The following is a 25340-nucleotide window of genomic DNA, read 5'->3' as shown; positions in this document are numbered from 1 at the left end:
TCGACCCGCCTCGACGGGTCCTATCTTTCGAGTGCCCGTAAATTCGAGGTCGGGACCCGGTTGCGAGTTATATTTTTATAAATAAAATTACTTCCATGGAGTATACTACGATAACCACTGAAATGCCTTTTGCTCAAGTGCAGCGGAAACAGATAAGAAAAATAAAAAAAAAAAAGGAGGGAAAAAGGGGTGCAACACGAGGACTTCCCAGGAGGTCACCCATCCTAGTACTACTCTCGCCCAAGCACGCTTAACTGCGGAGTTCTGATGGGATCCGGTGCATTAGTGCTGGTATGATCGCACCCGTTCATTCACCGTAGCAATTTGTTTACATGCGCAATGCCGCCCAAAAAAAAAAAAAAACCAGAGCATTCCAAAGCTCGTAAATTCGCAGCCGAGACCCCAATTTCGAGCCTTCTCCTTCCCAAATACCGTTTTTCACCCTCCCGGTATTGTCCGATTCACAAAAGAGTCCGCCGGCTTTAAAAGCCAGGTGAACTTTCAACAAAAAAGCGACAAAATATTTAAGAAATCCGCGCAACACTTGGAAATCAAGAGGCCATCCATGCCGGGCGCGCTTCCGCGGGGACTTCCGACGGGACCCGGTGCAATTTCCGCTTACACGAACGCACCGACGCACGCCTCTTTCGGATAATTCGTTCGTATGCGCATCGACCCGCCTCGACGGGTCCTATCTTTCGAGTGCCCGTAAATTCGAGGTCGGGACCCGGTTGCGAGTTATATTTTTATAAATAAAATTACTTCCATGGAGTATACTACGATAACCACTGAAATGCCTTCTGCTCAAGTGCAGCGGAAACAGATAAGAAAAATTAAAAAAAAAAGGAGGGAAAAAGGGGTGCAACACGAGGACTTCCCAGGAGGTCACCCATCCTAGTACTACTCTCGCCCAAGCACGCTTAACTGCGGAGTTCTGATGGGATCCGGTGCATTAGTGCTGGTATGATCGCACCCGTTCATTCACCGTAGCAATTTGTTTACATGCGCAATGCCGCCCAAAAAAAAAAAAAAAACCAGAGCATTCCAAAGCTCGTAAATTCGCAGCCGAGACCCCTATTTCGAGCCTTCTCCTTCCCAAATACCGTTTTTCACCCTCCCGGTATTGTCCGATTCACAAAAGAGTCCGCCGGCTTTAAAAGCCAGGTGAACTCGCAACAAAAAAGCGACAAAATATTTGAGAAATCCGCGCAACACTTGGAAATCAAGAGGCCATCCATGCCGGGCGCGCTTCCGCGGGGACTTCCGACGGGACCCGGTGCAATTTCCGCTTACACGAACGCACCGACGCACGCCTCTTTCGGACAATTCGTTCGTATGCGCATCGACCCGCCTCGACGGGTCCTATCTTTCGAGTGCCCGTAAATTCGAGGTCGGGACCCGGTTGCGAGTTATATTTTTATAAATAAAATTACTTCCATGGAGTATACTACGATAACCACTGAAATGCCTTTTGCTCAAGTGCAGCGGAAACAGATAAGAAAAATAAAAAAAAAAAGGAGGGAAAAAGGGGTGCAACACGAGGACTTCCCAGGAGGTCACCCATCCTAGTACTACTCTCGCCCAAGCACGCTTCACTGCGGAGTTCTGATGGGATCCGGTGCATTAGTGCTGGTATGATCGCACCCGTTCATTCACCGTAGCAATTTGTTTACATGCGCAATGCCGCCCAAAAAAAAAAAAAAAAAACCAGAGCATTCCAAAGCTCGTAAATTCGCAGCCGAGAGTCCAATTTCGAGCCTTCTCCTTCCCAAATACCGTTTTTCACCCTCCCGGTATTGTCCGATTCACAAAAGAGTCCGCCGGCTTTAAAAGCCAGGTGAACTCGCAACAAAAAAGCGACAAAATATTTAAGAAATCCGCGCAACACTTGGAAATCAAGAGGCCATCCATGCCGGGCGCGCTTCCGCGGGGACTTCCGACGGGACCCGGTGCAATTTCCGCTTACACGAACGCACCGACGCACGCCTCTTTCGGATAATTCGTTCGTATGCGCATCGACCCGCCTCGACGGGTCCTATCTTTCGAGTGCCCGTAAATTCGAGGTCGGGACCCGGTTGCGAGTTATATTTTTATAAATAAAATTACTTCCATGGAGTATACTACGATAACCACTGAAATGCCTTTTGCTCAAGTGCAGCGGAAACAGATAAGAAAAATAAAAAAAAAAAAGGAGGGAAAAAGGGGTGCAACACGAGGACTTCCCAGGAGGTCACCCATCCTAGTACTACTCTCGCCCAAGCACGCTTAACTGCGGAGTTCTGATGGGATCCGGTGCATTAGTGCTGGTATGATCGCACCCGTTCATTCACCGTAGCAATTTGTTTACATGCGCAATGCCGCCCAAAAAAAAAAAAAAAAAAACCAGAGCATTCCAAAGCTCGTAAATTCGCAGCCGAGACCCCAATTTCGAGCCTTCTCCTTCCCAAATACCGTTTTTCACCCTCCCGGTATTGTCCGATTCACAAAAGAGTCCGCCGGCTTTAAAAGCCAGGTGAACTCGCAACAAAAAAGCGACAAAATATTTAAGAAAACCGCGCAACACTTGGAAATCAAGAGGCCATCCATGCCGGGCGCGCTTCCGCGGGGACTTCCGACGGGACCCGGTGCAATTTCCGCTTACACGAACGCACCGACGCACGCCTCTTTCGGACAATTCGTTCGTATGCGCATCGACCCGCCTCGACGGGTCCTATCTTTCGAGTGCCCGTAAATTCGAGGTCGGGACCCGGTTGCGAGTTATATTTTTATAAATAAAATTACTTCCATGGAGTATACTACGATAACCACTGAAATGCCTTTTGCTCAAGTGCAGCGGAAACAGATAAGAAAAATAAAAAAAAAAAAGGAGGGAAAAAGGGGTGCAACACGAGGACTTCCCAGGAGGTCACCCATCCTAGTACTACTCTCGCCCAAGCACGCTTAACTGCGGAGTTCTGATGGGATCCGGTGCATTAGTGCTAGTATGATCGCACCCGTTCATTCACCGTAGCAATTTGTTTACATGCGCAATGCCGCCCAAAAAAAAAAAAAAACCAGAGCATTCCAAAGCTCGTAAATTCGCAGCCGAGACCCCAATTTCGAGCCTTCTCCTTCCCAAATACCGTTTTTCACCCTCCCGGTATTGTCCGATTCACAAAAGAGTCCGCCGGCTTTAAAAGCCAGGTGAACTTTCAACAAAAAAGCGACAAAATATTTAAGAAATCCGCGCAACACTTGGAAATCAAGAGGCCATCCATGCCGGGCGCGCTTCCGCGGGGACTTCCGACGGGACCCGGTGCAATTTCCGCTTACACGAACGCACCGACGCACGCCTCTTTCGGACAATTCGTTCGTATGCGCATCGACCCGCCTCGACGGGTCCTATCTTTCGAGTGCCCGTAAATTCGAGGTCGGGACCCGGTTGCGAGTTATATTTTTATAAATAAAATTACTTCCATGGAGTATACTACGATAACCACTGAAATGCCTTTTGCTCAAGTGCAGCGGAAACAGATAAGAAAAATAAAAAAAAAAAGGAGGGAAAAAGGGGTGCAACACGAGGACTTCCCAGGAGGTCACCCATCCTAGTACTACTCTCGCCCAAGCACGCTTCACTGCGGAGTTCTGATGGGATCCGGTGCATTAGTGCTGGTATGATCGCACCCGTTCATTCACCGTAGCAATTTGTTTACATGCGCAATGCCGCCCAAAAAAAAAAAAAAAAAACCAGAGCATTCCAAAGCTCGTAAATTCGCAGCCGAGAGTCCAATTTCGAGCCTTCTCCTTCCCAAATACCGTTTTTCACCCTCCCGGTATTGTCCGATTCACAAAAGAGTCCGCCGGCTTTAAAAGCCAGGTGAACTCGCAACAAAAAAGCGACAAAATATTTAAGAAATCCGCGCAACACTTGGAAATCAAGAGGCCATCCATGCCGGGCGCGCTTCCGCGGGGACTTCCGACGGGACCCGGTGCAATTTCCGCTTACACGAACGCACCGACGCACGCCTCTTTCGGATAATTCGTTCGTATGCGCATCGACCCGCCTCGACGGGTCCTATCTTTCGAGTGCCCGTAAATTCGAGGTCGGGACCCGGTTGCGAGTTATATTTTTATAAATAAAATTACTTCCATGGAGTATACTACGATAACCACTGAAATGCCTTTTGCTCAAGTGCAGCGGAAACAGATAAGAAAAATAAAAAAAAAAAAAAGGAGGGAAAAAGGGGTGCAACACGAGGACTTCCCAGGAGGTCACCCATCCTAGTACTACTCTCGCCCAAGCACGCTTAACTGCGGAGTTCTGATGGGATCCGGTGCATTAGTGCTGGTATGATCGCACCCGTTCATTCACCGTAGCAATTTGTTTACATGCGCAATGCCGCCCAAAAAAAAAAAAAAAAAACCAGAGCATTCCAAAGCTCGTAAATTCGCAGCCGAGACCCCAATTTCGAGCCTTCTCCTTCCCAAATACCGTTTTTCACCCTCCCGGTATTGTCCGATTCACAAAAGAGTCCGCCGGCTTTAAAAGCCAGGTGAACTCGCAACAAAAAAGCGACAAAATATTTAAGAAAACCGCGCAACACTTGGAAATCAAGAGGCCATCCATGCCGGGCGCGCTTCCGCGGGGACTTCCGACGGGACCCGGTGCAATTTCCGCTTACACGAACGCACCGACGCACGCCTCTTTCGGATAATTCGTTCGTATGCGCATCGACCCGCCTCGACGGGTCCTATCTTTCGAGTGCCCGTAAATTCGAGGTCGGGACCCGGTTGCGAGTTATATTTTTATAAATAAAATTACTTCCATGGAGTATACTACGATAACCACTGAAATGCCTTTTGCTCAAGTGCAGCGGAAACAGATAAGAAAAATAAAAAAAAAAAAGGAGGGAAAAAGGGGTGCAACACGAGGACTTCCCAGGAGGTCACCCATCCTAGTACTACTCTCGCCCAAGCACGCTTAACTGCGGAGTTCTGATGGGATCCGGTGCATTAGTGCTGGTATGATCGCACCCGTTCATTCACCGTAGCAATTTGTTTACATGCGCAATGCCGCCCAAAAAAAAAAAAAAAAAAACCAGAGCATTCCAAAGCTCGTAAATTCGCAGCCGAGACCCCAATTTCGAGCCTTCTCCTTCCCAAATACCGTTTTTCACCCTCCCGGTATTGTCCGATTCACAAAAGAGTCCGCCGGCTTTAAAAGCCAGGTGAACTCGCAACAAAAAAGCGACAAAATATTTAAGAAAACCGCGCAACACTTGGAAATCAAGAGGCCATCCATGCCGGGCGCGCTTCCGCGGGGACTTCCGACGGGACCCGGTGCAATTTCCGCTTACACGAACGCACCGACGCACGCCTCTTTCGGACAATTCGTTCGTATGCGCATCGACCCGCCTCGACGGGTCCTATCTTTCGAGTGCCCGTAAATTCGAGGTCGGGACCCGGTTGCGAGTTATATTTTTATAAATAAAATTACTTCCATGGAGTATACTACGATAACCACTGAAATGCCTTTTGCTCAAGTGCAGCGGAAACAGATAAGAAAAATAAAAAAAAAAAAGGAGGGAAAAAGGGGTGCAACACGAGGACTTCCCAGGAGGTCACCCATCCTAGTACTACTCTCGCCCAAGCACGCTTAACTGCGGAGTTCTGATGGGATCCGGTGCATTAGTGCTGGTATGATCGCACCCGTTCATTCACCGTAGCAATTTGTTTACATGCGCAATGCCGCCCAAAAAAAAAAAAAAAAAAACCAGAGCATTCCAAAGCTCGTAAATTCGCAGCCGAGACCCCAATTTCGAGCCTTCTCCTTCCCAAATACCGTTTTTCACCCTCCCGGTATTGTCCGATTCACAAAAGAGTCCGCCGGCTTTAAAAGCCAGGTGAACTCGCAACAAAAAAGCGACAAAATATTTAAGAAAACCGCGCAACACTTGGAAATCAAGAGGCCATCCATGCCGGGCGCGCTTCCGCGGGGACTTCCGACGGGACCCGGTGCAATTTCCGCTTACACGAACGCACCGACGCACGCCTCTTTCGGACAATTCGTTCGTATGCGCATCGACCCGCCTCGACGGGTCCTATCTTTCGAGTGCCCGTAAATTCGAGGTCGGGACCCGGTTGCGAGTTATATTTTTATAAATAAAATTACTTCCATGGAGTATACTACGATAACCACTGAAATGCCTTTTGCTCAAGTGCAGCGGAAACAGATAAGAAAAATAAAAAAAAAAAGGAGGGAAAAAGGGGTGCAACACGAGGACTTCCCAGGAGGTCACCCATCCTAGTACTACTCTCGCCCAAGCACGCTTAACTGCGGAGTTCTGATGGGATCCGGTGCATTAGTGCTGGTATGATCGCACCCGTTCATTCACCGTAGCAATTTGTTTACATGCGCAATGCCGCCCAAAAAAAAAAAAAAACCAGAGCATTCCAAAGCTCGTAAATTCGCAGCCGAGACCCCAATTTCGAGCCTTCTCCTTCCCAAATACCGTTTTTCACCCTCCCGGTATTGTCCGATTCACAAAAGAGTCCGCCGGCTTTAAAAGCCAGGTGAACTTTCAACAAAAAAGCGACAAAATATTTAAGAAATCCGCGCAACACTTGGAAATCAAGAGGCCATCCATGCCGGGCGCGCTTCCGCGGGGACTTCCGACGGGACCCGGTGCAATTTCCGCTTACACGAACGCACCGACGCACGCCTCTTTCGGACAATTCGTTCGTATGCGCATCGACCCGCCTCGACGGGTCCTATCTTTCGAGTGCCCGTAAATTCGAGGTCGGGACCCGGTTGCGAGTTATATTTTTATAAATAAAATTACTTCCATGGAGTATACTACGATAACCACTGAAATGCCTTTTGCTCAAGTGCAGCGGAAACAGATAAGAAAAATAAAAAAAAAAAGGAGGGAAAAAGGGGTGCAACACGAGGACTTCCCAGGAGGTCACCCATCCTAGTACTACTCTCGCCCAAGCACGCTTCACTGCGGAGTTCTGATGGGATCCGGTGCATTAGTGCTGGTATGATCGCACCCGTTCATTCACCGTAGCAATTTGTTTACATGCGCAATGCCGCCCAAAAAAAAAAAAAAAAACCAGAGCATTCCAAAGCTCGTAAATTCGCAGCCGAGAGTCCAATTTCGAGCCTTCTCCTTCCCAAATACCGTTTTTCACCCTCCCGGTATTGTCCGATTCACAAAAGAGTCCGCCGGCTTTAAAAGCCAGGTGAACTCGCAACAAAAAAGCGACAAAATATTTAAGAAATCCGCGCAACACTTGGAAATCAAGAGGCCATCCATGCCGGGCGCGCTTCCGCGGGGACTTCCGACGGGACCCGGTGCAATTTCCGCTTACACGAACGCACCGACGCACGCCTCTTTCGGATAATTCGTTCGTATGCGCATCGACCCGCCTCGACGGGTCCTATCTTTCGAGTGCCCGTAAATTCGAGGTCGGGACCCGGTTGCGAGTTATATTTTTATAAATAAAATTACTTCCATGGAGTATACTACGATAACCACTGAAATGCCTTTTGCTCAAGTGCAGCGGAAACAGATAAGAAAAATAAAAAAAAAAAAGGAGGGAAAAAGGGGTGCAACACGAGGACTTCCCAGGAGGTCACCCATCCTAGTACTACTCTCGCCCAAGCACGCTTAACTGCGGAGTTCTGATGGGATCCGGTGCATTAGTGCTGGTATGATCGCACCCGTTCATTCACCGTAGCAATTTGTTTACATGCGCAATGCCGCCCAAAAAAAAAAAAAAAAAAACCAGAGCATTCCAAAGCTCGTAAATTCGCAGCCGAGACCCCAATTTCGAGCCTTCTCCTTCCCAAATACCGTTTTTCACCCTCCCGGTATTGTCCGATTCACAAAAGAGTCCGCCGGCTTTAAAAGCCAGGTGAACTCGCAACAAAAAAGCGACAAAATATTTAAGAAAACCGCGCAACACTTGGAAATCAAGAGGCCATCCATGCCGGGCGCGCTTCCGCGGGGACTTCCGACGGGACCCGGTGCAATTTCCGCTTACACGAACGCACCGACGCACGCCTCTTTCGGACAATTCGTTCGTATGCGCATCGACCCGCCTCGACGGGTCCTATCTTTCGAGTGCCCGTAAATTCGAGGTCGGGACCCGGTTGCGAGTTATATTTTTATAAATAAAATTACTTCCATGGAGTATACTACGATAACCACTGAAATGCCTTTTGCTCAAGTGCAGCGGAAACAGATAAGAAAAATAAAAAAAAAAAGGAGGGAAAAAGGGGTGCAACACGAGGACTTCCCAGGAGGTCACCCATCCTAGTACTACTCTCGCCCAAGCACGCTTAACTGCGGAGTTCTGATGGGATCCGGTGCATTAGTGCTGGTATGATCGCACCCGTTCATTCACCGTAGCAATTTGTTTACATGCGCAATGCCGCCCAAAAAAAAAAAAAAACCAGAGCATTCCAAAGCTCGTAAATTCGCAGCCGAGACCCCAATTTCGAGCCTTCTCCTTCCCAAATACCGTTTTTCACCCTCCCGGTATTGTCCGATTCACAAAAGAGTCCGCCGGCTTTAAAAGCCAGGTGAACTTTCAACAAAAAAGCGACAAAATATTTAAGAAATCCGCGCAACACTTGGAAATCAAGAGGCCATCCATGCCGGGCGCGCTTCCGCGGGGACTTCCGACGGGACCCGGTGCAATTTCCGCTTACACGAACGCACCGACGCACGCCTCTTTCGGACAATTCGTTCGTATGCGCATCGACCCGCCTCGACGGGTCCTATCTTTCGAGTGCCCGTAAATTCGAGGTCGGGACCCGGTTGCGAGTTATATTTTTATAAATAAAATTACTTCCATGGAGTATACTACGATAACCACTGAAATGCCTTTTGCTCAAGTGCAGCGGAAACAGATAAGAAAAATAAAAAAAAAAAGGAGGGAAAAAGGGGTGCAACACGAGGACTTCCCAGGAGGTCACCCATCCTAGTACTACTCTCGCCCAAGCACGCTTCACTGCGGAGTTCTGATGGGATCCGGTGCATTAGTGCTGGTATGATCGCACCCGTTCATTCACCGTAGCAATTTGTTTACATGCGCAATGCCGCCCAAAAAAAAAAAAAAAAACCAGAGCATTCCAAAGCTCGTAAATTCGCAGCCGAGAGTCCAATTTCGAGCCTTCTCCTTCCCAAATACCGTTTTTCACCCTCCCGGTATTGTCCGATTCACAAAAGAGTCCGCCGGCTTTAAAAGCCAGGTGAACTCGCAACAAAAAAGCGACAAAATATTTAAGAAATCCGCGCAACACTTGGAAATCAAGAGGCCATCCATGCCGGGCGCGCTTCCGCGGGGACTTCCGACGGGACCCGGTGCAATTTCCGCTTACACGAACGCACCGACGCACGCCTCTTTCGGATAATTCGTTCGTATGCGCATCGACCCGCCTCGACGGGTCCTATCTTTCGAGTGCCCGTAAATTCGAGGTCGGGACCCGGTTGCGAGTTATATTTTTATAAATAAAATTACTTCCATGGAGTATACTACGATAACCACTGAAATGCCTTTTGCTCAAGTGCAGCGGAAACAGATAAGAAAAATAAAAAAAAAAAAGGAGGGAAAAAGGGGTGCAACACGAGGACTTCCCAGGAGGTCACCCATCCTAGTACTACTCTCGCCCAAGCACGCTTAACTGCGGAGTTCTGATGGGATCCGGTGCATTAGTGCTGGTATGATCGCACCCGTTCATTCACCGTAGCAATTTGTTTACATGCGCAATGCCGCCCAAAAAAAAAAAAAAAAAAACCAGAGCATTCCAAAGCTCGTAAATTCGCAGCCGAGACCCCAATTTCGAGCCTTCTCCTTCCCAAATACCGTTTTTCACCCTCCCGGTATTGTCCGATTCACAAAAGAGTCCGCCGGCTTTAAAAGCCAGGTGAACTCGCAACAAAAAAGCGACAAAATATTTAAGAAAACCGCGCAACACTTGGAAATCAAGAGGCCATCCATGCCGGGCGCGCTTCCGCGGGGACTTCCGACGGGACCCGGTGCAATTTCCGCTTACACGAACGCACCGACGCACGCCTCTTTCGGACAATTCGTTCGTATGCGCATCGACCCGCCTCGACGGGTCCTATCTTTCGAGTGCCCGTAAATTCGAGGTCGGGACCCGGTTGCGAGTTATATTTTTATAAATAAAATTACTTCCATGGAGTATACTACGATAACCACTGAAATGCCTTTTGCTCAAGTGCAGCGGAAACAGATAAGAAAAATAAAAAAAAAAAAGGAGGGAAAAAGGGGTGCAACACGAGGACTTCCCAGGAGGTCACCCATCCTAGTACTACTCTCGCCCAAGCACGCTTAACTGCGGAGTTCTGATGGGATCCGATGCATTAGTGCTGGTATGATCGCACCCGTTCATTCACCGTAGCAATTTGTTTACATGCGCAATGCCGCCCAAAAAAAAAAAAAAAAAAACCAGAGCATTCCAAAGCTCGTAAATTCGCAGCCGAGACCCCAATTTCGAGCCTTCTCCTTCCCAAATACCGTTTTTCACCCTCCCGGTATTGTCCGATTCACAAAAGAGTCCGCCGGCTTTAAAAGCCAGGTGAACTCGCAACAAAAAAGCGACAAAATATTTAAGAAAACCGCGCAACACTTGGAAATCAAGAGGCCATCCATGCCGGGCGCGCTTCCGCGGGGACTTCCGACGGGACCCGGTGCAATTTCCGCTTACACGAACGCACCGACGCACGCCTCTTTCGGACAATTCGTTCGTATGCGCATCGACCCGCCTCGACGGGTCCTATCTTTCGAGTGCCCGTAAATTCGAGGTCGGGACCCGGTTGCGAGTTATATTTTTATAAATAAAATTACTTCCATGGAGTATACTACGATAACCACTGAAATGCCTTTTGCTCAAGTGCAGCGGAAACAGATAAGAAAAATAAAAAAAAAAAAGGAGGGAAAAAGGGGTGCAACACGAGGACTTCCCAGGAGGTCACCCATCCTAGTACTACTCTCGCCCAAGCACGCTTAACTGCGGAGTTCTGATGGGATCCGGTGCATTAGTGCTGGTATGATCGCACCCGTTCATTCACCGTAGCAATTTGTTTACATGCGCAATGCCGCCCAAAAAAAAAAAAAAAAAAACCAGAGCATTCCAAAGCTCGTAAATTCGCAGCCGAGACCCCAATTTCGAGCCTTCTCCTTCCCAAATACCGTTTTTCACCCTCCCGGTATTGTCCGATTCACAAAAGAGTCCGCCGGCTTTAAAAGCCAGGTGAACTCGCAACAAAAAAGCGACAAAATATTTAAGAAAACCGCGCAACACTTGGAAATCAAGAGGCCATCCATGCCGGGCGCGCTTCCGCGGGGACTTCCGACGGGACCCGGTGCAATTTCCGCTTACACGAACGCACCGACGCACGCCTCTTTCGGACAATTCGTTCGTATGCGCATCGACCCGCCTCGACGGGTCCTATCTTTCGAGTGCCCGTAAATTCGAGGTCGGGACCCGGTTGCGAGTTATATTTTTATAAATAAAATTACTTCCATGGAGTATACTACGATAACCACTGAAATGCCTTTTGCTCAAGTGCAGCGGAAACAGATAAGAAAAATAAAAAAAAAAAAGGAGGGAAAAAGGGGTGCAACACGAGGACTTCCCAGGAGGTCACCCATCCTAGTACTACTCTCGCCCAAGCACGCTTAACTGCGGAGTTCTGATGGGATCCGGTGCATTAGTGCTGGTATGATCGCACCCGTTCATTCACCGTAGCAATTTGTTTACATGCGCAATGCCGCCCAAAAAAAAAAAAAAAAAACCAGAGCATTCCAAAGCTCGTAAATTCGCAGCCGAGAGTCCAATTTCGAGCCTTCTCCTTCCCAAATACCGTTTTTCACCCTCCCGGTATTGTCCGATTCACAAAAGAGTCCGCCGGCTTTAAAAGCCAGGTGAACTCGCAACAAAAAAGCGACAAAATATTTAAGAAATCCGCGCAACACTTGGAAATCAAGAGGCCATCCATGCCGGGCGCGCTTCCGCGGGGACTTCCGACGGGACCCGGTGCAATTTCCGCTTACACGAACGCACCGACGCACGCCTCTTTCGGATAATTCGTTCGTATGCGCATCGACCCGCCTCGACGGGTCCTATCTTTCGAGTGCCCGTAAATTCGAGGTCGGGACCCGGTTGCGAGTTATATTTTTATAAATAAAATTACTTCCATGGAGTATACTACGATAACCACTGAAATGCCTTTTGCTCAAGTGCAGCGGAAACAGATAAGAAAAATAAAAAAAAAAAAGGAGGGAAAAAGGGGTGCAACACGAGGACTTCCCAGGAGGTCACCCATCCTAGTACTACTCTCGCCCAAGCACGCTTAACTGCGGAGTTCTGATGGGATCCGGTGCATTAGTGCTGGTATGATCGCACCCGTTCATTCACCGTAGCAATTTGTTTACATGCGCAATGCCGCCCAAAAAAAAAAAAAAAAAAACCAGAGCATTCCAAAGCTCGTAAATTCGCAGCCGAGACCCCAATTTCGAGCCTTCTCCTTCCCAAATACCGTTTTTCACCCTCCCGGTATTGTCCGATTCACAAAAGAGTCCGCCGGCTTTAAAAGCCAGGTGAACTCGCAACAAAAAAGCGACAAAATATTTAAGAAAACCGCGCAACACTTGGAAATCAAGAGGCCATCCATGCCGGGCGCGCTTCCGCGGGGACTTCCGACGGGACCCGGTGCAATTTCCGCTTACACGAACGCACCGACGCACGCCTCTTTCGGACAATTCGTTCGTATGCGCATCGACCCGCCTCGACGGGTCCTATCTTTCGAGTGCCCGTAAATTCGAGGTCGGGACCCGGTTGCGAGTTATATTTTTATAAATAAAATTACTTCCATGGAGTATACTACGATAACCACTGAAATGCCTTTTGCTCAAGTGCAGCGGAAACAGATAAGAAAAATAAAAAAAAAAAAGGAGGGAAAAAGGGGTGCAACACGAGGACTTCCCAGGAGGTCACCCATCCTAGTACTACTCTCGCCCAAGCACGCTTAACTGCGGAGTTCTGATGGGATCCGGTGCATTAGTGCTGGTATGATCGCACCCGTTCATTCACCGTAGCAATTTGTTTACATGCGCAATGCCGCCCAAAAAAAAAAAAAAAAAACCAGAGCATTCCAAAGCTCGTAAATTCGCAGCCGAGAGTCCAATTTCGAGCCTTCTCCTTCCCAAATACCGTTTTTCACCCTCCCGGTATTGTCCGATTCACAAAAGAGTCCGCCGGCTTTAAAAGCCAGGTGAACTCGCAACAAAAAAGCGACAAAATATTTAAGAAATCCGCGCAACACTTGGAAATCAAGAGGCCATCCATGCCGGGCGCGCTTCCGCGGGGACTTCCGACGGGACCCGGTGCAATTTCCGCTTACACGAACGCACCGACGCACGCCTCTTTCGGACAATTCGTTCGTATGCGCATCGACCCGCCTCGACGGGTCCTATCTTTCGAGTGCCCGTAAATTCGAGGTCGGGACCCGGTTGCGAGTTATATTTTTATAAATAAAATTACTTCCATGGAGTATACTACGATAACCACTGAAATGCCTTTTGCTCAAGTGCAGCGGAAACAGATAAGAAAAATAAAAAAAAAAAAGGAGGGAAAAAGGGGTGCAACACGAGGACTTCCCAGGAGGTCACCCATCCTAGTACTACTCTCGCCCAAGCACGCTTAACTGCGGAGTTCTGATGGGATCCGGTGCATTAGTGCTGGTATGATCGCACCCGTTCATTCACCGTAGCAATTTGTTTACATGCGCAATGCCGCCCAAAAAAAAAAAAAAAAAAACCAGAGCATTCCAAAGCTCGTAAATTCGCAGCCGAGACCCCAATTTCGAGCCTTCTCCTTCCCAAATACCGTTTTTCACCCTCCCGGTATTGTCCGATTCACAAAAGAGTCCGCCGGCTTTAAAAGCCAGGTGAACTCGCAACAAAAAAGCGACAAAATATTTAAGAAAACCGCGCAACACTTGGAAATCAAGAGGCCATCCATGCCGGGCGCGCTTCCGCGGGGACTTCCGACGGGACCCGGTGCAATTTCCGCTTACACGAACGCACCGACGCACGCCTCTTTCGGACAATTCGTTCGTATGCGCATCGACCCGCCTCGACGGGTCCTATCTTTCGAGTGCCCGTAAATTCGAGGTCGGGACCCGGTTGCGAGTTATATTTTTATAAATAAAATTACTTCCATGGAGTATACTACGATAACCACTGAAATGCCTTTTGCTCAAGTGCAGCGGAAACAGATAAGAAAAATAAAAAAAAAAAAGGAGGGAAAAAGGGGTGCAACACGAGGACTTCCCAGGAGGTCACCCATCCTAGTACTACTCTCGCCCAAGCACGCTTAACTGCGGAGTTCTGATGGGATCCGGTGCATTAGTGCTGGTATGATCGCACCCGTTCATTCACCGTAGCAATTTGTTTACATGCGCAATGCCGCCCAAAAAAAAAAAAAAAAAACCAGAGCATTCCAAAGCTCGTAAATTCGCAGCCGAGAGTCCAATTTCGAGCCTTCTCCTTCCCAAATACCGTTTTTCACCCTCCCGGTATTGTCCGATTCACAAAAGAGTCCGCCGGCTTTAAAAGCCAGGTGAACTCGCAACAAAAAAGCGACAAAATATTTAAGAAATCCGCGCAACACTTGGAAATCAAGAGGCCATCCATGCCGGGCGCGCTTCCGCGGGGACTTCCGACGGGACCCGGTGCAATTTCCGCTTACACGAACGCACCGACGCACGCCTCTTTCGGATAATTCGTTCGTATGCGCATCGACCCGCCTCGACGGGTCCTATCTTTCGAGTGCCCGTAAATTCGAGGTCGGGACCCGGTTGCGAGTTATATTTTTATAAATAAAATTACTTCCATGGAGTATACTACGATAACCACTGAAATGCCTTTTGCTCAAGTGCAGCGGAAACAGATAAGAAAAATAAAAAAAAAAAAGGAGGGAAAAAGGGGTGCAACACGAGGACTTCCCAGGAGGTCACCCATCCTAGTACTACTCTCGCCCAAGCACGCTTAACTGCGGAGTTCTGATGGGATCCGGTGCATTAGTGCTGGTATGATCGCACCCGTTCATTCACCGTAGCAATTTGTTTACATGCGCAATGCCGCCCAAAAAAAAAAAAAAAAAAACCAGAGCATTCCAAAGCTCGTAAATTCGCAGCCGAGACCCCAATTTCGAGCCTTCTCCTTCCCAAATACCGTTTTTCACCCTCCCGGTATTGTCCGATTCACAAAAGAGTCCGCCGGCTTTAAAAGCCAGGTGAACTCGCAACAAAAAAGCGACAAAATATTTAAGAAAACCGCGCAACACTTGGAAATCAAGAGGCCATCCATGCCGGGCGCGCTTCCGCGGGGACTTCCGACGGGACCCGGTGCAATTTCCGCTTACACGAACGCACCGACGCACGCCTCTTTCGGACAATTCGTTCGTATGCGCATCGACCCGCCTCGACGGGTCCTATCTTTCGAGTGCCCGTAAATTCGAGGTCGGGACCCGGTTGCGAGTTATATTTTTATAAATAAAATTACTTCCATGGAGTATACTACGATAACCACTGAAATGCCTTTTGCTCAAGTGCAGCGGAAACAGATAAGAAAAATAAAAAAAAAAAAGGAGGGAAAAAGGGGTGCAACACGAGGACTTCCCAGGAGGTCACCCATCCTAGTACTACTCTCGCCCAAGCACGCTTAACTGCGGAGTTCTGATGGGATCCGGTGCATTAGTGCTGGTATGATCGCACCCGTTCATTCACCGTAGCAATTTGTTTACATGCGCAATGCCGCCCAAAAAAAAAAAAAAAAAAACCAGAGCATTCCAAAGCTCGTAAATTCGCAGCCGAGACCCCAATTTCGAGCCTTCTCCTTCCCAAATACCGTTTTTCACCCTCCCGGTATTGTCCGATTCACAAAAGAGTCCGCCGGCTTTAAAAGCCAGGTGAACTCGCAACAAAAAAGCGACAAAATATTTAAGAAAACCGCGCAACACTTGGAAATCAAGAGGCCATCCATGCCGGGCGCGCTTCCGCGGGGACTTCCGACGGGACCCGGTGCAATTTCCGCTTACACGAACGCACCGACGCACGCCTCTTTCGGACAATTCGTTCGTATGCGCATCGACCCGCCTCGACGGGTCCTATCTTTCGAGTGCCCGTAAATTCGAGGTCGGGACCCGGTTGCGAGTTATATTTTTATAAATAAAATTACTTCCATGGAGTATACTACGATAACCACTGAAATGCCTTTTGCTCAAGTGCAGCGGAAACAGATAAGAAAAATAAAAAAAAAAAAGGAGGGAAAAAGGGGTGCAACACGAGGACTTCCCAGGAGGTCACCCATCCTAGTACTACTCTCGCCCAAGCACGCTTAACTGCGGAGTTCTGATGGGATCCGGTGCATTAGTGCTGGTATGATCGCACCCGTTCATTCACCGTAGCAATTTGTTTACATGCGCAATGCCGCCCAAAAAAAAAAAAAAAAAACCAGAGCATTCCAAAGCTCGTAAATTCGCAGCCGAGAGTCCAATTTCGAGCCTTCTCCTTCCCAAATACCGTTTTTCACCCTCCCGGTATTGTCCGATTCACAAAAGAGTCCGCCGGCTTTAAAAGCCAGGTGAACTCGCAACAAAAAAGCGACAAAATATTTAAGAAATCCGCGCAACACTTGGAAATCAAGAGGCCATCCATGCCGGGCGCGCTTCCGCGGGGACTTCCGACGGGACCCGGTGCAATTTCCGCTTACACGAACGCACCGACGCACGCCTCTTTCGGATAATTCGTTCGTATGCGCATCGACCCGCCTCGACGGGTCCTATCTTTCGAGTGCCCGTAAATTCGAGGTCGGGACCCGGTTGCGAGTTATATTTTTATAAATAAAATTACTTCCATGGAGTATACTACGATAACCACTGAAATGCCTTTTGCTCAAGTGCAGCGGAAACAGATAAGAAAAATAAAAAAAAAAAAGGAGGGAAAAAGGGGTGCAACACGAGGACTTCCCAGGAGGTCACCCATCCTAGTACTACTCTCGCCCAAGCACGCTTAACTGCGGAGTTCTGATGGGATCCGGTGCATTAGTGCTGGTATGATCGCACCCGTTCATTCACCGTAGCAATTTGTTTACATGCGCAATGCCGCCCAAAAAAAAAAAAAAAAAAACCAGAGCATTCCAAAGCTCGTAAATTCGCAGCCGAGACCCCAATTTCGAGCCTTCTCCTTCCCAAATACCGTTTTTCACCCTCCCGGTATTGTCCGATTCACAAAAGAGTCCGCCGGCTTTAAAAGCCAGGTGAACTCGCAACAAAAAAGCGACAAAATATTTAAGAAAACCGCGCAACACTTGGAAATCAAGAGGCCATCCATGCCGGGCGCGCTTCCGCGGGGACTTCCGACGGGACCCGGTGCAATTTCCGCTTACACGAACGCACCGACGCACGCCTCTTTCGGACAATTCGTTCGTATGCGCATCGACCCGCCTCGACGGGTCCTATCTTTCGAGTGCCCGTAAATTCGAGGTCGGGACCCGGTTGCGAGTTATATTTTTATAAATAAAATTACTTCCATGGAGTATACTACGATAACCACTGAAATGCCTTTTGCTCAAGTGCAGCGGAAACAGATAAGAAAAATAAAAAAAAAAAAGGAGGGAAAAAGGGGTGCAACACGAGGACTTCCCAGGAGGTCACCCATCCTAGTACTACTCTCGCCCAAGCACGCTTAACTGCGGAGTTCTGATGGGATCCGGTGCATTAGTGCTGGTATGATCGCACCCGTTCATTCACCGTAGCAATTTGTTTACATGCGCAATGCCGCCCAAAAAAAAAAAAAAAAAAACCAGAGCATTCCAAAGCTCGTAAATTCGCAGCCGAGACCCCAATTTCGAGCCTTCTCCTTCCCAAATACCGTTTTTCACCCTCCCGGTATTGTCCGATTCACAAAAGAGTCCGCCGGCTTTAAAAGCCAGGTGAACTCGCAACAAAAAAGCGACAAAATATTTAAGAAATCCGCGCAACACTTGGAAATCAAGAGGCCATCCATGCCGGGCGCGCTTCCGCGGGGACTTCCGACGGGACCCGGTGCAATTTCCGCTTACACGAACGCACCGACGCACGCCTCTTTCGGATAATTCGTTCGTATGCGCATCGACCCGCCTCGACGGGTCCTATCTTTCGAGTGCCCGTAAATTCGAGGTCGGGACCCGGTTGCGAGTTATATTTTTATAAATAAAATTACTTCCATGGAGTATACTACGATAACCACTGAAATGCCTTTTGCTCAAGTGCAGCGGAAACAGATAAGAAAAATAAAAAAAAAAAAGGAGGGAAAAAGGGGTGCAACACGAGGACTTCCCAGGAGGTCACCCATCCTAGTACTACTCTCGCCCAAGCACGCTTAACTGCGGAGTTCTGATGGGATCCGGTGCATTAGTGCTGGTATGATCGCACCCGTTCATTCACCGTAGCAATTTGTTTACATGCGCAATGCCGCCCAAAAAAAAAAAAAAAAAAAACCAGAGCATTCCAAAGCTCGTAAATTCGCAGCCGAGACCCCAATTTCGAGCCTTCTCCTTCCCAAATACCGTTTTTCACCCTCCCGGTATTGTCCGATTCACAAAAGAGTCCGCCGGCTTTAAAAGCCAGGTGAACTCGCAACAAAAAAGCGACAAAATATTTAAGAAAACCGCGCAACACTTGGAAATCAAGAGGCCATCCATGCCGGGCGCGCTTCCGCGGGGACTTCCGACGGGACCCGGTGCAATTTCCGCTTACACGAACGCACCGACGCACGCCTCTTTCGGACAATTCGTTCGTATGCGCATCGACCCGCCTCGACGGGTCCTATCTTTCGAGTGCCCGTAAATTCGAGGTCGGGACCCGGTTGCGAGTTATATTTTTATAAATAAAATTACTTCCATGGAGTATACTACGATAACCACTGAAATGCCTTTTGCTCAAGTGCAGCGGAAACAGATAAGAAAAATAAAAAAAAAAAGGAGGGAAAAAGGGGTGCAACACGAGGACTTCCCAGGAGGTCACCCATCCTAGTACTACTCTCGCCCAAGCACGCTTAACTGCGGAGTTCTGATGGGATCCGGTGCATTAGTGCTGGTATGATCGCACCCGTTCATTCACCGTAGCAATTTGTTTACATGCGCAATGCCGCCCAAAAAAAAAAAAAAAAAACCAGAGCATTCCAAAGCTCGTAAATTCGCAGCCGAGACCCCAATTTCGAGCCTTCTCCTTCCCAAATACCGTTTTTCACCCTCCCGGTATTGTCCGATTCACAAAAGAGTCCGCCGGCTTTAAAAGCCAGGTGAACTCGCAACAAAAAAGCGACAAAATATTTAAGAAAACCGCGCAACACTTGGAAATCAAGAGGCCATCCATGCCGGGCGCGCTTCCGCGGGGACTTCCGACGGGACCCGGTGCAATTTCCGCTTACACGAACGCACCGACGCACGCCTCTTTCGGACAATTCGTTCGTATGCGCATCGACCCGCCTCGACGGGTCCTATCTTTCGAGTGCCCGTAAATTCGAGGTCGGGACCCGGTTGCGAGTTATATTTTTATAAATAAAATTACTTCCATGGAGTATACTACGATAACCACTGAAATGCCTTTTGCTCAAGTGCAGCGGAAACAGATAAGAAAAATAAAAAAAAAAAGGAGGGAAAAAGGGGTGCAACACGAGGACTTCCCAGGAGGTCACCCATCCTAGTACTACTCTCGCCCAAGCACGCTTAACTGCGGAGTTCTGATGGGATCCGGTGCATTAGTGCTGGTATGATCGCACCCGTTCATTCACCGTAGCAATTTGTTTACATGCGCAATGCCGCCCAAAAAAAAAAAAAAAAACCAGAGCATTCCAAAGCTCGTAAATTCGCAGCCGAGACCCCAATTTCGAGCCTTCTCCTTCCCAAATACCGTTTTTCACCCTCCCGGTATTGTCCGATTCACAAAAGAGTCCGCCGGCTTTAAAAGCCAGGTGAACTCGCAACAAAAAAGCGACAAAATATTTAAGAAAACCGCGCAACACTTGGAAATCAAGAGGCCATCCATGCCGGGCGCGCTTCCGCGGGGACTTCCGACGGGACCCGGTGCAATTTCCGCTTACACGAACGCACCGACGCACGCCTCTTTCGGACAATTCGTTCGTATGCGCATCGACCCGCCTCGACGGGTCCTATCTTTCGAGTGCCCGTAAATTCGAGGTCGGGACCCGGTTGCGAGTTATATTTTTATAAATAAAATTACTTCCATGGAGTATACTACGATAACCACTGAAATGCCTTTTGCTCAAGTGCAGCGGAAACAGATAAGAAAAATAAAAAAAAAAAAGGAGGGAAAAAGGGGTGCAACACGAGGACTTCCCAGGAGGTCACCCATCCTAGTACTACTCTCGCCCAAGCACGCTTCACTGCGGAGTTCTGATGGGATCCGGTGCATTAGTGCTGGTATGATCGCACCCGTTCATTCACCGTAGCAATTTGTTTACATGCGCAATGCCGCCCAAAAAAAAAAAAAAACCAGAGCATTCCAAAGCTCGTAAATTCGCAGCCGAGACCCCAATTTCGAGCCTTCTCCTTCCCAAATACCGTTTTTCACCCTCCCGGTATTGTCCGATTCACAAAAGAGTCCGCCGGCTTTAAAAGCCAGGTGAACTCGCAACAAAAAAGCGACAAAATATTTAAGAAATCCGCGCAACACTTGGAAATCAAGAGGCCATCCATGCCGGGCGCGCTTCCGCGGGGACTTCCGACGGGACCCGGTGCAATTTCCGCTTACACGAACGCACCGACGCACGCCTCTTTCGGACAATTCGTTCGTATGCGCATCGACCCGCCTCGACGGGTCCTATCTTTCGAGTGCCCGTAAATTCGAGGTCGGGACCCGGTTGCGAGTTATATTTTTATAAATAAAATTACTTCCATGGAGTATACTACGATAACCACTGAAATGCCTTTTGCTCAAGTGCAGCGGAAACAGATAAGAAAAATAAAAAAAAAAAAGGAGGGAAAAAGGGGTGCAACACGAGGACTTCCCAGGAGGTCACCCATCCTAGTACTACTCTCGCCCAAGCACGCTTCACTGCGGAGTTCTGATGGGATCCGGTGCATTAGTGCTGGTATGATCGCACCCGTTCATTCACCGTAGCAATTTGTTTACATGCGCAATGCCGCCCAAAAAAAAAAAAAAAAAACCAGAGCATTCCAAAGCTCGTAAATTCGCAGCCGAGACCCCAATTTCGAGCCTTCTCCTTCCCAAATACCGTTTTTCACCCTCCCGGTATTGTCCGATTCACAAAAGAGTCCGCCGGCTTTAAAAGCCAGGTGAACTCGCAACAAAAAAGCGACAAAATATTTAAGAAAACCGCGCAACACTTGGAAATCAAGAGGCCATCCATGCCGGGCGCGCTTCCGCGGGGACTTCCGACGGGACCCGGTGCAATTTCCGCTTACACGAACGCACCGACGCACGCCTCTTTCGGACAATTCGTTCGTATGCGCATCGACCCGCCTCGACGGGTCCTATCTTTCGAGTGCCCGTAAATTCGAGGTCGGGACCCGGTTGCGAGTTATATTTTTATAAATAAAATTACTTCCATGGAGTATACTACGATAACCACTGAAATGCCTTTTGCTCAAGTGCAGCGGAAACAGATAAGAAAAATAAAAAAAAAAAGGAGGGAAAAAGGGGTGCAACACGAGGACTTCCCAGGAGGTCACCCATCCTAGTACTACTCTCGCCCAAGCACGCTTAACTGCGGAGTTCTGATGGGATCCGGTGCATTAGTGCTGGTATGATCGCACCCGTTCATTCACCGTAGCAATTTGTTTACATGCGCAATGCCGCCCAAAAAAAAAAAAAAAAACCAGAGCATTCCAAAGCTCGTAAATTCGCAGCCGAGACCCCAATTTCGAGCCTTCTCCTTCCCAAATACCGTTTTTCACCCTCCCGGTATTGTCCGATTCACAAAAGAGTCCGCCGGCTTTAAAAGCCAGGTGAACTCGCAACAAAAAAGCGACAAAATATTTAAGAAAACCGCGCAACACTTGGAAATCAAGAGGCCATCCATGCCGGGCGCGCTTCCGCGGGGACTTCCGACGGGACCCGGTGCAATTTCCGCTTACACGAACGCACCGACGCACGCCTCTTTCGGACAATTCGTTCGTATGCGCATCGACCCGCCTCGACGGGTCCTATCTTTCGAGTGCCCGTAAATTCGAGGTCGGGACCCGGTTGCGAGTTATATTTTTATAAATAAAATTACTTCCATGGAGTATACTACGATAACCACTGAAATGCCTTTTGCTCAAGTGCAGCGGAAACAGATAAGAAAAATAAAAAAAAAAAGGAGGGAAAAAGGGGTGCAACACGAGGACTTCCCAGGAGGTCACCCATCCTAGTACTACTCTCGCCCAAGCACGCTTAACTGCGGAGTTCTGATGGGATCCGGTGCATTAGTGCTGGTATGATCGCACCCGTTCATTCACCGTAGCAATTTGTTTACATGCGCAATGCCGCCCAAAAAAAAAAAAAAAACCAGAGCATTCCAAAGCTCGTAAATTCGCAGCCGAGACCCCAATTTCGAGCCTTCTCCTTCCCAAATACCGTTTTTCACCCTCCCGGTATTGTCCGATTCACAAAAGAGTCCGCCGGCTTTAAAAGCCAGGTGAACTCGCAACAAAAAAGCGACAAAATATTTAAGAAAACCGCGCAACACTTGGAAATCAAGAGGCCATCCATGCCGGGCGCGCTTCCGCGGGGACTTCCGACGGGACCCGGTGCAATTTCCGCTTACACGAACGCACCGACGCACGCCTCTTTCGGACAATTCGTTCGTATGCGCATCGACCCGCCTCGACGGGTCCTATCTTTCGAGTGCCCGTAAATTCGAGGTCGGGACCCGGTTGCGAGTTATATTTTTATAAATAAAATTACTTCCATGGAGTATACTACGATAACCACTGAAATGCCTTTTGCTCAAGTGCAGCGGAAACAGATAAGAAAAATAAAAAAAAAAAAGGAGGGAAAAAGGGGTGCAACACGAGGACTTCCCAGGAGGTCACCCATCCTAGTACTACTCTCGCCCAAGCACGCTTCACTGCGGAGTTCTGATGGGATCCGGTGCATTAGTGCTGGTATGATCGCACCCGTTCATTCACCGTAGCAATTTGTTTACATGCGCAATGCCGCCCAAAAAAAAAAAAAAACCAGAGCATTCCAAAGCTCGTAAATTCGCAGCCGAGACCCCAATTTCGAGCCTTCTCCTTCCCAAATACCGTTTTTCACCCTCCCGGTATTGTCCGATTCACAAAAGAGTCCGCCGGCTTTAAAAGCCAGGTGAACTCGCAACAAAAAAGCGACAAAATATTTAAGAAATCCGCGCAACACTTGGAAATCAAGAGGCCATCCATGCCGGGCGCGCTTCCGCGGGGACTTCCGACGGGACCCGGTGCAATTTCCGCTTACACGAACGCACCGACGCACGCCTCTTTCGGACAATTCGTTCGTATGCGCATCGACCCGCCTCGACGGGTCCTATCTTTCGAGTGCCCGTAAATTCGAGGTCGGGACCCGGTTGCGAGTTATATTTTTATAAATAAAATTACTTCCATGGAGTATACTACGATAACCACTGAAATGCCTTTTGCTCAAGTGCAGCGGAAACAGATAAGAAAAATAAAAAAAAAAAAGGAGGGAAAAAGGGGTGCAACACGAGGACTTCCCAGGAGGTCACCCATCCTAGTACTACTCTCGCCCAAGCACGCTTCACTGCGGAGTTCTGATGGGATCCGGTGCATTAGTGCTGGTATGATCGCACCCGTTCATTCACCGTAGCAATTTGTTTACATGCGCAATGCCGCCCAAAAAAAAAAAAAAAAAACCAGAGCATTCCAAAGCTCGTAAATTCGCAGCCGAGACCCCAATTTCGAGCCTTCTCCTTCCCAAATACCGTTTTTCACCCTCCCGGTATTGTCCGATTCACAAAAGAGTCCGCCGGCTTTAAAAGCCAGGTGAACTCGCAACAAAAAAGCGACAAAATATTTAAGAAAACCGCGCAACACTTGGAAATCAAGAGGCCATCCATGCCGGGCGCGCTTCCGCGGGGACTTCCGACGGGACCCGGTGCAATTTCCGCTTACACGAACGCACCGACGCACGCCTCTTTCGGACAATTCGTTCGTATGCGCATCGACCCGCCTCGACGGGTCCTATCTTTCGAGTGCCCGTAAATTCGAGGTCGGGACCCGGTTGCGAGTTATATTTTTATAAATAAAATTACTTCCATGGAGTATACTACGATAACCACTGAAATGCCTTTTGCTCAAGTGCAGCGGAAACAGATAAGAAAAATAAAAAAAAAAAAGGAGGGAAAAAGGGGTGCAACACGAGGACTTCCCAGGAGGTCACCCATCCTAGTACTACTCTCGCCCAAGCACGCTTAACTGCGGAGTTCTGATGGGATCCGGTGCATTAGTGCTGGTATGATCGCACCCGTTCATTCACCGTAGCAATTTGTTTACATGCGCAATGCCGCCCAAAAAAAAAAAAAAAAAACCAGAGCATTCCAAAGCTCGTAAATTCGCAGCCGAGACCCCAATTTCGAGCCTTCTCCTTCCCAAATACCGTTTTTCACCCTCCCGGTATTGTCCGATTCACAAAAGAGTCCGCCGGCTTTAAAAGCCAGGTGAACTCGCAACAAAAAAGCGACAAAATATTTAAGAAAACCGCGCAACACTTGGAAATCAAGAGGCCATCCATGCCGGGCGCGCTTCCGCGGGGACTTCCGACGGGACCCGGTGCAATTTCCGCTTACACGAACGCACCGACGCACGCCTCTTTCGGACAATTTGTTCGTATGCGCATCGACCCGCCTCGACGGGTCCTATCTTTCGAGTGCCCGTAAATTCGAGGTCGGGACCCGGTTGCGAGTTATATTTTTATAAATAAAATTACTTCCATGGAGTATACTACGATAACCACTGAAATGCCTTTTGCTCAAGTGCAGCGGAAACAGATAAGAAAAATAAAAAAAAAAAAGGAGGGAAAAAGGGGTGCAACACGAGGACTTCCCAGGAGGTCACCCATCCTAGTACTACTCTCGCCCAAGCACGCTTAACTGCGGAGTTCTGATGGGATCCGGTGCATTAGTGCTGGTATGATCGCACCCGTTCATTCACCGTAGCAATTTGTTTACATGCGCAATGCCGCCCAAAAAAAAAAAAAAACCAGAGCATTCCAAAGCTCGTAAATTCGCAGCCGAGACCCCAATTTCGAGCCTTCTCCT

At 48.6% G+C, this 25340-nt stretch overlaps 38 non-coding genes across 38 annotated transcripts; all 38 read right to left on the bottom strand.

Moving 5' to 3' along the window:
- Positions 1-186: 186 nt before the first annotated feature.
- On the bottom strand, positions 187-305 carry LOC130819879 (5S ribosomal RNA). The gene has a single exon (XR_009044909.1). It is a non-coding gene; the product is annotated as a 5S ribosomal RNA (ribosomal RNA).
- Positions 306-856: 551 nt separating this feature from the next.
- LOC130819878 (5S ribosomal RNA) lies at positions 857-975 on the bottom strand. The gene has a single exon (XR_009044908.1). It is a non-coding gene; the product is annotated as a 5S ribosomal RNA (ribosomal RNA).
- Positions 976-1527: 552 nt separating this feature from the next.
- Positions 1528-1646, bottom strand: LOC130819463 (5S ribosomal RNA). Its single transcript, XR_009044499.1, has one exon. It is a non-coding gene; the product is annotated as a 5S ribosomal RNA (ribosomal RNA).
- Positions 1647-2201: 555 nt separating this feature from the next.
- Positions 2202-2320, bottom strand: LOC130819877 (5S ribosomal RNA). The gene has a single exon (XR_009044907.1). It is a non-coding gene; the product is annotated as a 5S ribosomal RNA (ribosomal RNA).
- A 556-nt stretch (positions 2321-2876) lies between these two features.
- LOC130819514 (5S ribosomal RNA) lies at positions 2877-2995 on the bottom strand. Its single transcript, XR_009044552.1, has one exon. It is a non-coding gene; the product is annotated as a 5S ribosomal RNA (ribosomal RNA).
- A 551-nt stretch (positions 2996-3546) lies between these two features.
- On the bottom strand, positions 3547-3665 carry LOC130819462 (5S ribosomal RNA). The gene has a single exon (XR_009044498.1). It is a non-coding gene; the product is annotated as a 5S ribosomal RNA (ribosomal RNA).
- A 557-nt stretch (positions 3666-4222) lies between these two features.
- LOC130819876 (5S ribosomal RNA) lies at positions 4223-4341 on the bottom strand. The gene has a single exon (XR_009044906.1). It is a non-coding gene; the product is annotated as a 5S ribosomal RNA (ribosomal RNA).
- Positions 4342-4896: 555 nt separating this feature from the next.
- On the bottom strand, positions 4897-5015 carry LOC130819874 (5S ribosomal RNA). Its single transcript, XR_009044904.1, has one exon. It is a non-coding gene; the product is annotated as a 5S ribosomal RNA (ribosomal RNA).
- A 556-nt stretch (positions 5016-5571) lies between these two features.
- Positions 5572-5690, bottom strand: LOC130819872 (5S ribosomal RNA). The gene has a single exon (XR_009044903.1). It is a non-coding gene; the product is annotated as a 5S ribosomal RNA (ribosomal RNA).
- Positions 5691-6245: 555 nt separating this feature from the next.
- Positions 6246-6364, bottom strand: LOC130819871 (5S ribosomal RNA). The gene has a single exon (XR_009044902.1). It is a non-coding gene; the product is annotated as a 5S ribosomal RNA (ribosomal RNA).
- A 551-nt stretch (positions 6365-6915) lies between these two features.
- Positions 6916-7034, bottom strand: LOC130819461 (5S ribosomal RNA). The gene has a single exon (XR_009044497.1). It is a non-coding gene; the product is annotated as a 5S ribosomal RNA (ribosomal RNA).
- Positions 7035-7588: 554 nt separating this feature from the next.
- LOC130819870 (5S ribosomal RNA) lies at positions 7589-7707 on the bottom strand. The gene has a single exon (XR_009044901.1). It is a non-coding gene; the product is annotated as a 5S ribosomal RNA (ribosomal RNA).
- A 555-nt stretch (positions 7708-8262) lies between these two features.
- Positions 8263-8381, bottom strand: LOC130819869 (5S ribosomal RNA). Its single transcript, XR_009044900.1, has one exon. It is a non-coding gene; the product is annotated as a 5S ribosomal RNA (ribosomal RNA).
- Positions 8382-8932: 551 nt separating this feature from the next.
- On the bottom strand, positions 8933-9051 carry LOC130819460 (5S ribosomal RNA). The gene has a single exon (XR_009044496.1). It is a non-coding gene; the product is annotated as a 5S ribosomal RNA (ribosomal RNA).
- Positions 9052-9605: 554 nt separating this feature from the next.
- LOC130819868 (5S ribosomal RNA) lies at positions 9606-9724 on the bottom strand. The gene has a single exon (XR_009044899.1). It is a non-coding gene; the product is annotated as a 5S ribosomal RNA (ribosomal RNA).
- Positions 9725-10280: 556 nt separating this feature from the next.
- LOC130819537 (5S ribosomal RNA) lies at positions 10281-10399 on the bottom strand. The gene has a single exon (XR_009044575.1). It is a non-coding gene; the product is annotated as a 5S ribosomal RNA (ribosomal RNA).
- A 556-nt stretch (positions 10400-10955) lies between these two features.
- Positions 10956-11074, bottom strand: LOC130819867 (5S ribosomal RNA). The gene has a single exon (XR_009044898.1). It is a non-coding gene; the product is annotated as a 5S ribosomal RNA (ribosomal RNA).
- A 556-nt stretch (positions 11075-11630) lies between these two features.
- LOC130819866 (5S ribosomal RNA) lies at positions 11631-11749 on the bottom strand. Its single transcript, XR_009044897.1, has one exon. It is a non-coding gene; the product is annotated as a 5S ribosomal RNA (ribosomal RNA).
- A 555-nt stretch (positions 11750-12304) lies between these two features.
- On the bottom strand, positions 12305-12423 carry LOC130819865 (5S ribosomal RNA). Its single transcript, XR_009044896.1, has one exon. It is a non-coding gene; the product is annotated as a 5S ribosomal RNA (ribosomal RNA).
- A 556-nt stretch (positions 12424-12979) lies between these two features.
- LOC130819864 (5S ribosomal RNA) lies at positions 12980-13098 on the bottom strand. Its single transcript, XR_009044895.1, has one exon. It is a non-coding gene; the product is annotated as a 5S ribosomal RNA (ribosomal RNA).
- A 555-nt stretch (positions 13099-13653) lies between these two features.
- On the bottom strand, positions 13654-13772 carry LOC130819862 (5S ribosomal RNA). The gene has a single exon (XR_009044893.1). It is a non-coding gene; the product is annotated as a 5S ribosomal RNA (ribosomal RNA).
- A 556-nt stretch (positions 13773-14328) lies between these two features.
- Positions 14329-14447, bottom strand: LOC130819861 (5S ribosomal RNA). The gene has a single exon (XR_009044892.1). It is a non-coding gene; the product is annotated as a 5S ribosomal RNA (ribosomal RNA).
- A 555-nt stretch (positions 14448-15002) lies between these two features.
- LOC130819860 (5S ribosomal RNA) lies at positions 15003-15121 on the bottom strand. Its single transcript, XR_009044891.1, has one exon. It is a non-coding gene; the product is annotated as a 5S ribosomal RNA (ribosomal RNA).
- A 556-nt stretch (positions 15122-15677) lies between these two features.
- Positions 15678-15796, bottom strand: LOC130819859 (5S ribosomal RNA). Its single transcript, XR_009044890.1, has one exon. It is a non-coding gene; the product is annotated as a 5S ribosomal RNA (ribosomal RNA).
- A 556-nt stretch (positions 15797-16352) lies between these two features.
- LOC130819858 (5S ribosomal RNA) lies at positions 16353-16471 on the bottom strand. Its single transcript, XR_009044889.1, has one exon. It is a non-coding gene; the product is annotated as a 5S ribosomal RNA (ribosomal RNA).
- A 555-nt stretch (positions 16472-17026) lies between these two features.
- On the bottom strand, positions 17027-17145 carry LOC130819857 (5S ribosomal RNA). The gene has a single exon (XR_009044888.1). It is a non-coding gene; the product is annotated as a 5S ribosomal RNA (ribosomal RNA).
- Positions 17146-17701: 556 nt separating this feature from the next.
- Positions 17702-17820, bottom strand: LOC130819856 (5S ribosomal RNA). Its single transcript, XR_009044887.1, has one exon. It is a non-coding gene; the product is annotated as a 5S ribosomal RNA (ribosomal RNA).
- Positions 17821-18376: 556 nt separating this feature from the next.
- Positions 18377-18495, bottom strand: LOC130819855 (5S ribosomal RNA). The gene has a single exon (XR_009044886.1). It is a non-coding gene; the product is annotated as a 5S ribosomal RNA (ribosomal RNA).
- A 556-nt stretch (positions 18496-19051) lies between these two features.
- Positions 19052-19170, bottom strand: LOC130819854 (5S ribosomal RNA). Its single transcript, XR_009044885.1, has one exon. It is a non-coding gene; the product is annotated as a 5S ribosomal RNA (ribosomal RNA).
- A 554-nt stretch (positions 19171-19724) lies between these two features.
- On the bottom strand, positions 19725-19843 carry LOC130819853 (5S ribosomal RNA). The gene has a single exon (XR_009044884.1). It is a non-coding gene; the product is annotated as a 5S ribosomal RNA (ribosomal RNA).
- Positions 19844-20397: 554 nt separating this feature from the next.
- On the bottom strand, positions 20398-20516 carry LOC130819459 (5S ribosomal RNA). The gene has a single exon (XR_009044495.1). It is a non-coding gene; the product is annotated as a 5S ribosomal RNA (ribosomal RNA).
- Positions 20517-21068: 552 nt separating this feature from the next.
- Positions 21069-21187, bottom strand: LOC130819458 (5S ribosomal RNA). Its single transcript, XR_009044494.1, has one exon. It is a non-coding gene; the product is annotated as a 5S ribosomal RNA (ribosomal RNA).
- A 554-nt stretch (positions 21188-21741) lies between these two features.
- LOC130819851 (5S ribosomal RNA) lies at positions 21742-21860 on the bottom strand. The gene has a single exon (XR_009044882.1). It is a non-coding gene; the product is annotated as a 5S ribosomal RNA (ribosomal RNA).
- A 553-nt stretch (positions 21861-22413) lies between these two features.
- LOC130819850 (5S ribosomal RNA) lies at positions 22414-22532 on the bottom strand. The gene has a single exon (XR_009044881.1). It is a non-coding gene; the product is annotated as a 5S ribosomal RNA (ribosomal RNA).
- A 553-nt stretch (positions 22533-23085) lies between these two features.
- Positions 23086-23204, bottom strand: LOC130819457 (5S ribosomal RNA). The gene has a single exon (XR_009044493.1). It is a non-coding gene; the product is annotated as a 5S ribosomal RNA (ribosomal RNA).
- A 552-nt stretch (positions 23205-23756) lies between these two features.
- On the bottom strand, positions 23757-23875 carry LOC130819455 (5S ribosomal RNA). The gene has a single exon (XR_009044491.1). It is a non-coding gene; the product is annotated as a 5S ribosomal RNA (ribosomal RNA).
- A 555-nt stretch (positions 23876-24430) lies between these two features.
- On the bottom strand, positions 24431-24549 carry LOC130819849 (5S ribosomal RNA). The gene has a single exon (XR_009044880.1). It is a non-coding gene; the product is annotated as a 5S ribosomal RNA (ribosomal RNA).
- Positions 24550-25104: 555 nt separating this feature from the next.
- Positions 25105-25223, bottom strand: LOC130819848 (5S ribosomal RNA). Its single transcript, XR_009044879.1, has one exon. It is a non-coding gene; the product is annotated as a 5S ribosomal RNA (ribosomal RNA).
- Positions 25224-25340: the final 117 nt, after the last annotated feature.

Source organism: Amaranthus tricolor, chromosome 7 (assembly GCF_026212465.1).
Source record: "Amaranthus tricolor cultivar Red isolate AtriRed21 chromosome 7, ASM2621246v1, whole genome shotgun sequence".
In the NCBI taxonomy this organism is placed as follows: Eukaryota; Viridiplantae; Streptophyta; class Magnoliopsida; order Caryophyllales; family Amaranthaceae; genus Amaranthus; species Amaranthus tricolor.
This window is presented reverse-complemented; position numbering and strand designations above follow the sequence as displayed.